Genomic DNA, 14550 nt, shown 5'->3' on the forward strand with positions numbered 1-14550 from the left:
GAGGAGACCTGATGATGATTCATTTAAAGATGATTATTAGAAAGTCTTTTCTCTCTCTGGAGGGAGGGAGAGTTGCAGGAGCAGTATATTAACTCAATGAATTTCCAAGGCCAGAAGAAATCTAATGGAATAGAATGCTGATGAATCTGTAAAGAAATAGATTCTCATCAGTTCTCATATCCTTTGAAGAGTTTTCCTTTTCCCTTCTCCCATGGTTTTTAAGAGCTATATAAAAACTCATTATTTGTATTCTGTGAATTTTTTTTTGGATAAAGGAACTCCCCTTACCTCCTCCCATCTTTCTCTTCAAGCACTGGATATTGGACTTTGTTGTTCTTCTGAAAGATTGTTTGGAGTGGTTTCTCCCACATGGTGTTGCTCAGGGCCATAGATCATCTGTCCAAGGTGCTGATGAATGAATGCCTCTTGTGGTTAGCTGTCAAAGAGAAAAAGAAGCCCTCACTAATTCAAAGGGATCCCTGCCAAGGAAAAGATGGCTTCATCAGTCTGAATTTCCAAATGAGGAGTCAAGAAAACTATAGCCGAGAAAAAAAAAAACAACAAAACTTCACTCTGGAGTTCTATATGTCCTTCCCATGTATTATTTTCCTTTCTAAAAAGAGATATAAGCTTCTTATAAGGTATCAGCCTTAATGTTTTTGTAATGTATCTTCCATGGTATCAAGATTAGAGAAACATAGGATCATATATTTAGAAAGGGAAGGAAATGCAGATCATCTTGTCTAAATCCTTCATTTTAATTTTAATTAAAATGTTTTATTGATGCTTTGTGTATTTACATAATGGGCATGAATCATTTCTTATAACAACCATTATACATACATACATACATATATATATATATATATATATATATATATATATATATGTATATATATATATATATACATACATACATACACCCACACCCACACCCACATCATCACTACTACCAACAACAACAATGATACAAAATCAACCAAATTGTCAATCAATGAGTTACCTATTATGTATCAAAAACTACTAAGTGCTGGGGATGCAAAGGCAAAATATAACATTTTATACACTTCGGGAGCTTACATTCTACTGCAGCAAAATAGTATGTGCATATATAATGACATAGAAGATATTTGTAGGATTAATGCAGTTAATTTTTTGGGGGGTGAGGTACCAGAAGCTTGGGTGATGGTGCTTAAGCTGAGATTTGAAAAAAAAAAAAAACAAAAACACAAGATATTTTCTATAATATATTTAACATGTATAAAACTGCCTGCCATCTAGGGGAGGGGGTAAAGGGAGGGAAGGGAAAAATCGGAACAGAAGTGAGTGCAAGGGATAATGTTGTAAAAAATTACCTAAGCATATGTACTGTCAAAAATGTTATAATTATAAAATAAAAAAAATAAAATAAAAAACAAGGTATTTTTAAGGGGTAAAAGAAACCAGAGAGTGCATTTTAGACACCTAGAACAGTCAGTACAACGTCAGAGAAAATAATCACATCTACCAGTAAAATCCACCAGAATAATGCAGGCAATGCATGATTCAACATTAATAGTCCCTCACCTTTCTATCAAAAGGAAAAAAGAGATATACAACTTACAATTTATTTAGAATCAGGTTTTCTTTTAGAGTTCCTTATCTTTGTATTATTAAAGTCATCGTGGGGAATGTCTCCTTGGTCTGTTGACTTCACTGTATAAGTTTGTAATAATATTAAAGTAATAGATTCAGTACTGGAAAGGATCTTAGAGGTATTTTAGTCTAATCTTCTCATTATATAGATGAGTAAACTAAGGTCCGAAGAAGTCAAGGGACTTAAAACAAATTAGCATTACTCTGACTTCCTCATATTTGTTATTTCTTAAGCCACAAGAAAATCCAATATGCTCATCTCCATTAATATAATTGTAAAAGTCTTGGACATCTTTATCGAATCATTCAATCACTAGAAAGTATAAACTAGTTGTAAGAAAGTCCCTTTGGAAGGCAAAGTCCTGTGAAAAATCCTGAGCACAGCCTTGAGAGGAATGACTACTACTCCCTTCAGGGATGTAGGGGTTACCTTGAAGGACTTAGGTTTCTAGTTGCTATTACTATTACTATTGTTATTAATAATCCTGCTTATGAGCCCCCACCCACTGTGTTCCTCACCGATTATCAGTCAGAGTTAATTAGCTTTTAGAAAGAGATATTTACTAAGCAGCTATAACCAAAACATTTGGTACAAAAACAGTATCTCTGAAAGTCAGGGAACAACTCTTTCTGTTACTGTTTGCTTGCATTTTTGTTTTTTTTCTTCTCGGGTTATTTTACCTTCTTTCTAAATCTGATATTTCCTGTGCAACAAAATAACAGTATAAATATGTATACTTATATTGGATTTAACATACATTTTAACATATTTAACAAGAATGGGACTGCCTGCCCTCTAGGGAAAGGGGATGAGGGGAAGGAGGGGAAAAAAGTTGAAACAGAAGTTTTTGCAAGGGTCAATATTGAAAAATTACTCATGCATATGCTTTGTCAATAAAAAGCTACAATAAAAAATAAAATTAAAACAAAACAAAACAAAAAGTCAGGGAAACACTTCCTCCTGATTACGAATAAGACAAAAAGATAACCAACAGATTCTGGTTACTGGGAAAGAGTTCTTCTGCAGAATCCCCTTGAAGTTTCCCTTAAATGCAGTAGTTTGCTGGGCAGTGAAAGTTGCTGTACTAATAAATTTCTGAAACTTCCTTCTTTTTGATTTGTCCATTTTATCCTCAGTTTTAATGTTAGTTTTCAATATAGCCATCAGTTTCTCTTGCTTGGGGGACATCCAAATCTTACAACCTTTGAAATTAACAAAGTTATCTTTTAATCCAAGAGTAGAAGAAAACTCAATTTTCTTCCTCCCTATAAGAACAATTCCTTTTCTAGTCTGTTAATAGAATTTTCTCCTAGAATACTCAGTTTTGAACTAGCTGCTTTGAATACACAGTATCATCAAGATATTTTATTTTATTTTATTTTATTTTTGCTGAGGCAATTGGGGCTAAGTGTTAAGTGTCTGAGATCAAATTTGAAAACAGATCCTCCTGACTTCAGGGCTGGAACTTTATCTATTGCGCCACCTAGCTGCCCTAAAATATTTGATTCTTTTAATAAGTCCCACCCAAATTGAATAAATACTTGCTTAAATTTCTTTTACATTGATTGATTGTTTGACTCAATAGAAATGTCTAGGCCTTCTACAATTACATTAACTGGTAAGGGGTATGGAACATCACCTTTATACATTCATATAACACAATTTATCCAACTATTTTCCATCAACTCCTTTATTTTATATACAGAGAAACTGAGATACAATGAGATGAATCCACCTATTCACTCACTATGGCAACAAAAAAGCCGAAAAGAGATTTGAATCCTCTGATTAGAAATCTAGGTGTTTTTGCATTATATTATGCAGTCTAGCATAGAGATGCTCAATAATTGCTTGTTCATTTATTAATATGAAAAAGGAGAAAATAATTATGCTCATAGCTGACATTTACATAGTGCTTTTCAGTTTATAAATTGCTTAACATACATCCTTTCATTTAAATTTCACAGTAGTTGTGCAAAGAAGATACCGTATATTTTATTAGGTCATTTTTCTAGATGAAATAGAATAATAATAAATAGCTGCTAATAGTTAGCCTTTAAGTTCTTTAGCTGTTATTTCATTTGATTCTTCCTACAATACTGTGATGTAGAAATTTATTGTCCACATTTTTATAGATGAGGAAACTGAGGTGGAGAGAGTTTAAGTGGTATGGGGAAAGAGAGCTGGATTTGGCTTTAGAGAACCAGGATTAATATTTCACCTCTCCTACTACTTACCAGTGTAAACTTAGACAAGTATCTGATATTTCTTTGGGTTTCTGTTTTCTCATTTTTAGAATAAGAAGGTTGAACTTAGTAGGTCTTAAGTTCCTTCCAGCACTGACTTGCCTGAGTGGGCAGGGAAAGGTCACACAGCTAAGAGACAGAATTTGAACTCAGATCTTTCCTGATTCCTCTTCCATTGGTCTATCCACTATTCCACTTAGTTGCTTTATAGATTTAGATAAGATAATTCTACATTTGAGGTCATATAGCTTGTAGTTGTAGCCTCAACCTCAAGGCTTTTAACTTGGTGATCAAAACTTTTTATTAGGGTATTAATCATTCATTCATTGAACATATATTAAACACCATCTATTTGCAGAGTATGTTGCTGGGTGAAAGCGAAAATAAATAGGAAATCATAATCTGGATGCTATCTTCACCATATAGCTAAAAGTGGGGGCATAGGACATATATACAGTCATATATATGTTTATGATGCAGAATAGACTAGAACAATAGTGCGTGAGAGGGACTAGAGAGGCAGTATTGCATGGTGGGTAGAGAGCTGCTTTCAGGATCACAAAGACTGGGATTCAAGTCCTGATTCAGATATATCCTGACTGTGTGACTCTGGACAAGTCCCTTAACTTTTCAGTGCACTAAGTACCTCTCTCAGACTACAAATTACAGGAAGGTGCCAACCTTCATAGGTGAAAAGAATTTCCATGTACCAATGAAATCACAAGTCTGCTCCCTCTGAAAACAGTAATAAAAATCATACACAGAGAAGTATAAAATGCTTCATGAAAATTAATTCAAACTTCATCTAGATAATCTCCCTCATTTTATAGGGAGCAATATGAAAAGAATACTTCACCTGGAGTCAGGAAGACCTGAGTTCAAATTCAGCTTTAGACATTTTCTAGTTTATGGGATCTGGAGCAAATTATTTAATCTCTATTTGCCTTAGTTTTTCAACTACAAAATAGAAATAATAATAGCTCCTGCCTCTCCATATTTTTAAGAGAGTAAACTGAGGTAATACTTATAAGATGCTTTTGCAAACATTTAAAACTCGATATAAATGTTATCTACCACTAACCATTATTATTATTTGCAAAATCTGAGGAGAGAAATATTATCTCTCACATAGGAAGGCTGTGGAGGAATCATGGGAGGCTTCTTGAAGGATATGACATTTAAGCTAAACCTTGATGGATAGTTGGGATTTTTAAAGGCAGAGATGATGTGAGCAAGAGGCTTTAAGAATGATGTGATTAAAGACACAGTAGTAGAAAAGCTCTAATTAATTACATATTCCTTCATTTATCTTTTCTTCCACCTAACTCCTCATTTCTGGCTTGCTGCCTTTCTCATTGAGTCCTCCTGCTGGGATATCCACAAATCTTTCTATGCTTTGTGCTAAGCTAGGTCCTATTGTTAAGTAATTTTTCAGTAATGTCCTAGATATTGGAATGACTTGCCATTTCCTTTTCTAGCTCATTTTATAGATCAGGAACTGAGGCAAACAGTGTTAGATGACTTGCTCAAGGTAGCACAACTAATAAGTGTCTGAAGCCATATTTGAACTCACAAAGATGAATCTTCTTGATGTCAGGCTCTGTACTCTATGCACCATGGCTCTACCTAAGTGCCTCACTAGGTCCTGTAGGGGTACACAAGAAGTAGGAAATAGTATTTTTACCTTTAAGATGTTTATACTTAAACTGGAAAGTCAAGATTTATGTGTATAAAGCAACCAGAGGACAATTTTCATGACCCAATGTGACATCTTTGACTTTTTAGGGATTTAGTAAAGAGAAGATGACTGGCAGCTGAGGCTTATTTCTGTAAAATGTTTCCTTTCTTTCAAAGAAAGAAAATGCGTCCACATAATTTTGGTTTGTCATCTTCTACCTGACATTCCAGATGGTTATGAAAACATTTGATTATATTGTTCTAGGTGGGTGTTTTTTTCCAGCCTACTAGAAGGGATTCTTGGCATCTTGCTTTATTGAACCTTCAAGGGGGAGGTCAACAAGGATAGTGAAGGGCCTCCATTCCTGGGCTGTGATGGTTCAGAAAAAGTACTGCATCAGAGATAAAGGACCCTCCTTCATTGCCATTATTGCAGATGATCTAATCTTAAAGTTCACTTTTCCTCATCTGTAAACTAATGTGATTTGAGGGGATACTTTGCAAGGTCCCTTTCAACTCTAAATTCCATCTCCTATCTTTAACAAGAAAAAGGAAAGACTTTTGGGGGGAGAAAGATGTTACATTGGGTCTTGGAAATTGCCCCCGATTGCTTTATATGGTGTCTTATCTATCCAGTTATGCTTCAATAAGGCTCACCATTCTACTTTTCTCTCGAAGGCCATTGCTGGTAAGATGTTACATCTGGCTTGTACCCATCATGTATTTTTCCTTTGATTTTTAGGTCATTTGGAATTTGGGTTCTTCTAAGATGCTGATAACTTTCCAAGAAAACAAATGCCAGTTTTGGCTGCACTGAGAAGGACTAGGGAGGTGAGACTGCCCCTGGCATCTACCTTAGTCATTCCACCTCTGAAATAGTGTCTTTATTCCTGGATTTGGTATTTTAGGAAGGACTTTGGTAAGCTGGAGAATGTCCAGAGAAGGGTAACTAGGAATGTTGGAAGAGCAAGTAAAAGTCATATGAAAACTAGTTGAAAAAAGTGAGAATACATAGGCTAGCAAAAAAAAATACTTAGAAGGAGCACGGGAGTTTGTCCTTGGGTATTTATTTGAAGGTCTGCTGAGGAAAGAGGAAGTAGATTGATTCTGCTTGCTTAGAGCAGTGAGTAGAAGTTATAAAAAAAGCAAAAGACAAAAACTAATTTAAGACTTCATATCAGGAAATATTTCCTACCAATAAGGGCTGTCCTAAAATGGAATAGGTAATGAGTTTGTGCTCAATGGAGGTCTCTAATCCAAGGTTGAATGATAACTTTGGATATTTTGAAGAAAAAAATTCTCCTATGGATCTAGATAGGGTAAAATTTCCAATGTCATTTGGACTTTTCTGGAATTCCCCATCATGGGGCACTGAATACCTTTCCATTTTCTTTTCCCTTTCAGATTTTTTTTTGTATGGTCTTCCCCCATTAGATTGTAAGCTCTTTGAGAATAGAGACTACCTTTATAGTTTTTATCCCCAATATCAAGCCTATTGCTTTGCATATAGTAGGTATTTACTAAATGTTTAATGATGAAATATCCTCTTTACTCTGTTCATTTAATCTCCAGGATTCTGGAATCATAATGTTATAGAATGCTTAGTCATGAAATGAAAGATTTCCTCAAGAAAATCTAGAGGGGTGTAGGGGTGTGTGTGTGTGTGTGTGTGTGTGTGTGTGTGTGTGTGTGTGTGTTTATGTAGGGGGACTGGAGTAGAGTGGGAGCATGGGGATTTTCTACCTGGGAAATTTCAAGAGCAGCAGTTTCATCAATGAATATGGAAGATTGCCTCCTCAGTCTCATTTGATTTGTTTTGAACCAGCACGTTGTGTTTCAATTGAATGTGATTTCTGTATGTAGCACATCGACGTATACAAACCCAAACAGAGATGTCTGTAGGAAAAACAACAGCTTCTACTTAATGTTTAAGCAGGAGTGTTACCCAAACGAGTCCCTCTCTCTGCAGAATCGAATGCTTCATCCTTGGCACTCTCCTTCTGCTATAGGTAGAAGGAGACAGAAAGAAAGAAGAGGGAATTATTGCTATTTGTTGTGATAATTTGTCTAGTGAGTTACAAGTTGTTCCTCAAGGGCTCTTCTCTCCTGACCTGTATCTCTTCGAGAAGCCTTAGGAGGGGATGTGCTGGGGCCAGCTCATATCTGCTTGGAGCCTAAATTTTCAATGTATTTACACCTTGGAAATTGGCAAATGCTCTAACTCATGGCTTGACTTAATTGTTTTGTTGGTTATCTAGACTTAAGAAAGAGATGGAAAAATATATTTAAAAATAGCTTTTTGTTGACAAAACATATTCATAGGTAATTTTTCAACCTTAACCCTCGCAAAAACTTCTGTTCCAACTTTTCCCCTCCTTCCCTCCACCCCTTCCTCTATATGGCAGGTAGTCCCATACATGTGAAATATGTTAAAGTATATGTTAATATATGCGTATATATTTATAGAGTTGTCTTGCTACACAAGAAAAATCGGCTTTAGAAAGAAGGTAAAAATAACCTGGGAAGAAAAACAAAAATGCAAGCAAACAATAACAGAAAGAGTGGAAATGCTATGTTGTGGTTCACACTCATTTCCCAGTGTTCTTTCTCTGGGTGTAACTGGTTCTGTTCATCACTGATCAACTGGAACTGATTTGGATCCTCTCATTGTTGAAAAGAGCCACGTCCATCAGAATTGATGAAGGAAAATATTAATGGTGCAGATTAAATTTTAAAGTGAATCCTTTAGATATTTTATTTTCAGAGAGGTAGTTCTTAACATTTACCAACATGCCCTTTTCTCAGTGCCTCTTTATGCATGAAACCTTTCAGTATTCAACAGCTATTCATGCTCCTTTCCCTCAAAGTCTTTTGCATTTATTTGATATTAATTTTGTATTTAATTATTGATGAACTTATTGGATTTATCTGTAGAATACAAGCTCTTTGAGGGTAGGGATAGTTTTAGGTTTACTTTTGTATCTCCAGAGACAAACTCGTAATAGTTCTAGCCAGACACATAGTAGTCAGTCAAAAATGCTTATTGATGGACTGCATTTATCTTATATATATATATATTTTTTTTAAATGAATATTTAAAATATATTTTAATATATTTAAAAGAAGTTTTAAATAGATATATTTTAAATATACTAATTTATATACTTACCTCTGAGAGAAGTTAAGTTCCTTGAGGGTAGGGTAATTTTGTTTTCATCTTAGAATTCCAGGATTTTTATATATATTTAACTTGTAGTAGTTTATTAATCACTCAGCAAATATTTATTAAGCACCACACTATGTGCCAGGTACTGTGCCAAATTCTGAGAATACAAAGATAGGCAAAGAAAAGTCCCTATTCTTGGGAAATTCACTGTCTAATGGGAAGATAATATAAAACAACTATATACAAACAAGTTATATTCAGAATAATCAACATAGAAAAGTCCCTAGAATAAGTAAATTAGTTAATATTAATAAATGATAATAAATAAACAAATAAATTGAATTGTTGGATTAAAGGTGGAAAAAGCTAGAACTAGAGCTCTGCAGTTACTACCTTTACTTGTAGAGGATGAAAGAGGTAGATATGGAGGAAGCCATAATTAACTTTGGTTCAGAAAACTCTGGGAGATCAAGCTCCCATGCTTTACTCCTGCTATAACTATTGCCCCCGAGATTACCTTTGGGTCCTCAGAAAGTTCAAAGTAATTGAAGAATTCTCTAGGATACATGAGATGGTTTCCTGTGGCCTTATCCATAATGGTACTACTATATACTCCCAGGTGTCCCTCACTTTCTCTCATTAGTACATTCATTCTGTCCCCCAAATGAATGTACTAAATACAGTTTAGCCTAATGATGATTGTCACTGTAAAAAAAAACAAACCCAAAACAGTTGTAGAATTGCTCTTGAGCTTCCCCCAAATACAGATACACTTATTCTTCTTCCTTATAGGACTTGTGTTCTTTGTAAGCTCTTCCCCCACTTTATCCTCAGCTACATGCATACAACCAGAACTATAATTCTCTGGGACGAAGTGGGATTTATTCCATTCATGATGCAAGCATTCGGAATAACTTTAACCTCCTAAAGAAGAGTCAGAGCAAGCTTCAACACCTACTCAACTCTGCTCTTACTTGTTTGAAAACTGCTCCCCACTACACTATGAGATGTCTCTCTGTCTCAGCACCTCGATAAGCTCATTTCCTCATAGGGCCATAGTATTAAAGGATCCAACCTTTTCAAATTGTAGATGAGAAATTGGTGACTTAGAGGATGGAAGTAACTATCTGAGGCTACCCAGTGACTCTGTCCCAACAAGGAATTTTTTCCCTGTCTAGTCCTCTTTCTTCTATAGTTTGCTGTTTCAATTATTATTATTCCTATTTTACAGATGAGGAAACTGAGCTCAAAGATTAAGTAACCTGTGTGAAGTCTCATAGCTTGTCAAATTCTTTTCTACAAAGGCATTTTCTGGCCAATCCATGAATTTTCATTTTTAATATGACTCTTCAGTTTAACCTTCCTTAAGAAAAGGCCTTAGGACAAATAGTTATTGAAGGTGCTGTGATCTTAAGTTATTGTTTATCTTGGATCACATTGAAGAACACTTCCTCTCACCCATATCGAGTTGTTGAGAAAGATTCTTTGTAAGTTGTAATGTAATGTAAGTGTTCTTTGTAAAATGTAATATAAACATGAGGTGTCACTATTAAGAAATTGGGGGCTAGAAAGACAAAGATATTGTTGCCCAACTTTAGGTTCTCATGGGGAAAAAATACCTTTGGCATCAAGAGGCTATGAGTTAGAATTTTATTTCTGTGATTTACTATTAAGTGAGCCTTCTTAATTAATTTCATTTTTTTGAGTCTTCCATGTAAATTAAAGGAGCTGGACTAGATGATCTTGGAGGCTCTTTCCACATCCAAGTCCTAGGGATTTTTGCACTCAGGTCTTCATGACTCTCTATCCTCTGCAACTTTGATGCTTTCTAGCTTTCATTGATGAACAATCAGGACTCAGAATTTGTTCCTTGCTCCAGGTGTTATACACACACACACACACACACACACACACACACACACACACACACATACACACACACGTTCCTATGAGACAAAGAGGGAGATTGAACTCTGGGGAGACCAGTGGTTCTCCCCAAGGTCGTACAATAAGTCTGAGCCTGGGTAGCAGAGGGCCTTAGGAATCCAGACTGCCAGCTCTTTCTTCCAAATTGAATTGCCCTGCCTTCAGTGACTGGGGACCTCATTTTGTGAGATATTCATTCAGATGGGTAGCAGCCAGGATACCCATAGAGGACACACAGCCCATCATTAGCGACAGATCAGCAAGTTTCTCTAAAGTGATTAACCATTGGGAAGTGATTTGGCTGGAAGCCTTTCATATTTTCACCAGCAGGCACATTCCCATTTTCTTGCCAATTGATTTAGCATCCCCCTCCCAGGCTGGGGATTAGTCAGTCATTTGGAGGAGAGTTCTAGTTCAAAGGGCACCATTTGTGAACAGAGAACAAAGTCTAATAGAGTGAAATTCCACTTCATTAGAACTGCATGGCAGCTCAGTGGGAATCAGCAAGCAAAGTGCTGTTTATTTTATTATATTTTATTATTTTCTTGGTGGAGTTTCTCTTTTGCTTGGAAAGAAAATCTACTTTGTAAAGAGGATATGAATTAGGAAAGATCATAGGACTGGGCGCTGGGGGTACAGAATGTCAGATGTGGGAGGGGCCTTAGAAGGGAATGTCACAAATCTTCAGTGGCCTTTTTTTCCCCAAAAAATTCTGACTTCTTCATTGAGGAATTATATTATGAATTATTTGCTGTCATAGAAATAATAATGAGAGGCATGGTGAAGGAGATAGATGGAGAGTCAGTCTCAGAGTGAGGAAGATGAGTTCAGCTCTAGCTCCTGACACACATAGGATGTGTGACCTTTGACAAGTGGTCTCAGGATCTTGGTAACTCACTAAAATAGGGATTCTATCTGTCTCTGTCTCTCTCATATACAAACACATTCTTCCTCTTTCTCTTTCTCTGTGTCTCTCTTCTCCTCCTCCTCCTCCTCCTCCCTCCCCCTCCTCCTCCTCTTTCTCCTCCTCCTCCTCCTCTTCTTCTCTTCTTCTTCTCTTCTTCTTCTTCTTCTTCTTCTTCTTCTTCTTCTCCTCCTCCTCCTCCTCTTCCTCCTCCTCCTCCTCCTCTTCCTCCTCCTCCTCCTCCTCCTCCTCCTCTTCTTCTTCTTCTTCTTCTTCTTCTTCTTCTTCTTCTTCTTCTTCTTCTTCTTCTTCTTCTTCTTCTTCTTCTTCTTCTTCTTCCTCCTCCTCCTCCTCTCCTCCTCCTCCTCCTCCTCCTCCTCCTCCTCCTCCTCCTCCTCCTCCTCCTCCTCCCTCCTCCTCCTCCTCCTCCTCCTCCTCCTCCTCCTCTCCTCCTCCTCTTCTTCTTCTTCTTCTTCTTCTTCTTCTTCTTCTTCTTCTTCTTCTTCTTCTTCTTCTTCTTCTTCTTCTTCTTCTTCTTCTTCTTCTCCTTTCTTCCTCTCTCTCCCCCTCTCTTCCTGCTACAATCTGGTGAAGCTTATCAATTCCTTCTCACAATAATATTGTAAACACATTAAATATATAGATGACAAAATAAATCCTTTACTTTGAAATAGATGCAATTTTTTGTTTATCCATATTCTTGAACTCCCAAAATCTATCAATGAATCTCTTGAGATTACATGATCTCCAGATTTAGAATGTTCGTGGTCCTAAGCACCAAGTTTCAGAGAAGGTACGGACCTGCAAAAGTAGAAAGTTCTCGAAGGAAGTTCCATGTCACAGTGAAACCATAGGTCTGGTCTGGGGTAAAGGAACAAGCATTTAACAAATGTTTACTATGTGCTAGGCACTGTGCTAAATGTCTCACAAATATTATATTCTTTGATCCTCAGAACAATCTTGATGGATAGGTACTTTTGTTGTCCTCATTTTACAGTTAAGGAAACTGAGGCAGAAAAATTAAATGACTTGCCGAGGTGCATGCATTTACTAAGTGTTTGAAGTGGGATCTGAATTCAGATCTTGCTGACCCCAGGCCCAGAGCTTCAACCACTAGCTGCCTTTAGGAGGGGTTGTGGATTTGTCCCAAGCATCTTGAGAATTGTTTTGCTTTGGCCAGAACTCAGCCTAGTCTTGGGAGCTGACCTCTACCATACCCTTTTCAGTATATCTTTCTAAGCCAGTGTACCCACTATGTCCAATATCTCTTCCTCGACTTGCTGAGTCATTTGTCTAGAGAAGCCGGGGAAGCAGTTCATCATCAGAAAAGGAAGGTGCTGTAGGGTAATCACCTTGTGGATTCTCAGTATCTCTGCCCATATTCTTGTGTCCTTGTGACCTTCTGTTTCTGTGCTCTCATTGCTAGAGCTGGAAACAAGCTCCCCCCTCTTCCAGTGCTGTAGAGTCACACAAAGCCAGAGCCCATACAAAGAAAGCAGTATTATAATCTTCTCAGTTACTGATTCATTTTAGTGACTTCTGACATTTTTCTGACTTCTAGGGGAATAGGGGCTTAATCTTGGATTTTCTTTATAGAGGAAACTTCTACATGAGGAAAATCCCTCCACGAATGCAAGTTGGCACCTCATTATGGTATTGAGGGATTGGCATTGAATACAAAATTTCATATCAAAATTTCTGTGTTCCAGTTCTTGTGATCAATTTAATAGTTTTGGGGCAAATGAATTCATGTCTGTAATCCTCACTTTATCTCTGAGTCAAATGCAGATAATAATACTTGCTTTACTCATAGTTAGATGAATATAATGGATCTAAGGAAGTGTAGGACAATAGAACAAGTAGAGCTCCATTCAGAGAGCCTGGGTTCAAATCCCACTTGTATGATTGAGAGAGTATGCTATCCAATTTTTCTGGGCTTTGGTTCTTTCATGATGATGTGGATAGAGGTCCTGGTCTTAGTCAGGAAGATAAATTCAAATCTTTCCTAAGAACTGTCTTCCTGACTCTGATACCTTTTCCTATTATTACCTTTGCAATAACCTGCTATTTAGTTTCCTTGCCTCAAGTCTTCCCTCAAACTGGTTTCCACTATTAAATCAGTCTTCCCAAAATGCAAATCTGACTTCATTGCTACTCCCCCCATTCAATCAATTCTAGTCATTGCCTATTATTCATATTTTATAATTGCACTTTCCCCCATTTCTGGTCTTCTTACACCTTATTATGCTCCATGTACCCTATGATCCAATGGCACTGCTCTCCTGGCTGATCCTTGAACAAAACACTCCATGTATTACCTTCATGATCAACTCCCTTGACTGTTCTGTTCCCCATGTCTTAAAATGCTTTCCCTCTTCCTCTCTTCCCCTTCTGCTCTCAACCAACACTCCACCTTCTACTGGAAGCTCTCTCTGATCTTCTATGATTCTATGATTTTTTATTGCTTATTTCCTAACCTTTTCCCAAAAGATAGCTTGTTTGTACATATTGTTAACATTACTGTCTCCGTCATTAGGCTGTCTTTTGCTTCCTTTGAATCCTCAGCATGTCTGTTTAATAAATAAATGTTTATGTTATTTGTACATATCTTATTTTTAACATAGTTGTTTTCATTTTATCTCTCCCATTAGAACGTGAGTTCCTTGAGAGCAGGGAGGAGCTCTGGTCCTTCTATCTCCAGCACTTAGTAAATTGCTTGGCATATGTAGCAAATTTATATAGCACTGTGGGCCAGCCATTGTGCTAAATGTTTTATAAATATTATTTTATTTCATCCTTACAACAACCATGGAATTTAGATGCTATTATTATCTTCATTTTACAGTTGAGAAAATTGAAGCAAAAAGAAGTTAAGTGACTTTTCCAGGGTTATGTAGCTGGAAAGTGAAGTTGGATTTGAACTCATCTTTCTGATTTCTGGTTTCATAGAGCCAAGAGGCTCTATCCATTATACCAACCAGCTGCCTGCAAGAGT

General features: G+C 36.7%; 1 protein-coding gene across 1 annotated transcript in view; it reads left to right on the forward strand.

Moving 5' to 3' along the window:
• TMEM132B (transmembrane protein 132B) overlaps positions 1-14550 on the forward strand; it is a 665643-nt gene that overhangs the window by 470459 nt on the left and 180634 nt on the right. The window lies entirely within an intron of this gene.

This window comes from Sminthopsis crassicaudata, chromosome 1, assembly GCF_048593235.1.
Source record: "Sminthopsis crassicaudata isolate SCR6 chromosome 1, ASM4859323v1, whole genome shotgun sequence".
NCBI classification, from domain to species: domain Eukaryota; kingdom Metazoa; phylum Chordata; class Mammalia; order Dasyuromorphia; family Dasyuridae; genus Sminthopsis; species Sminthopsis crassicaudata.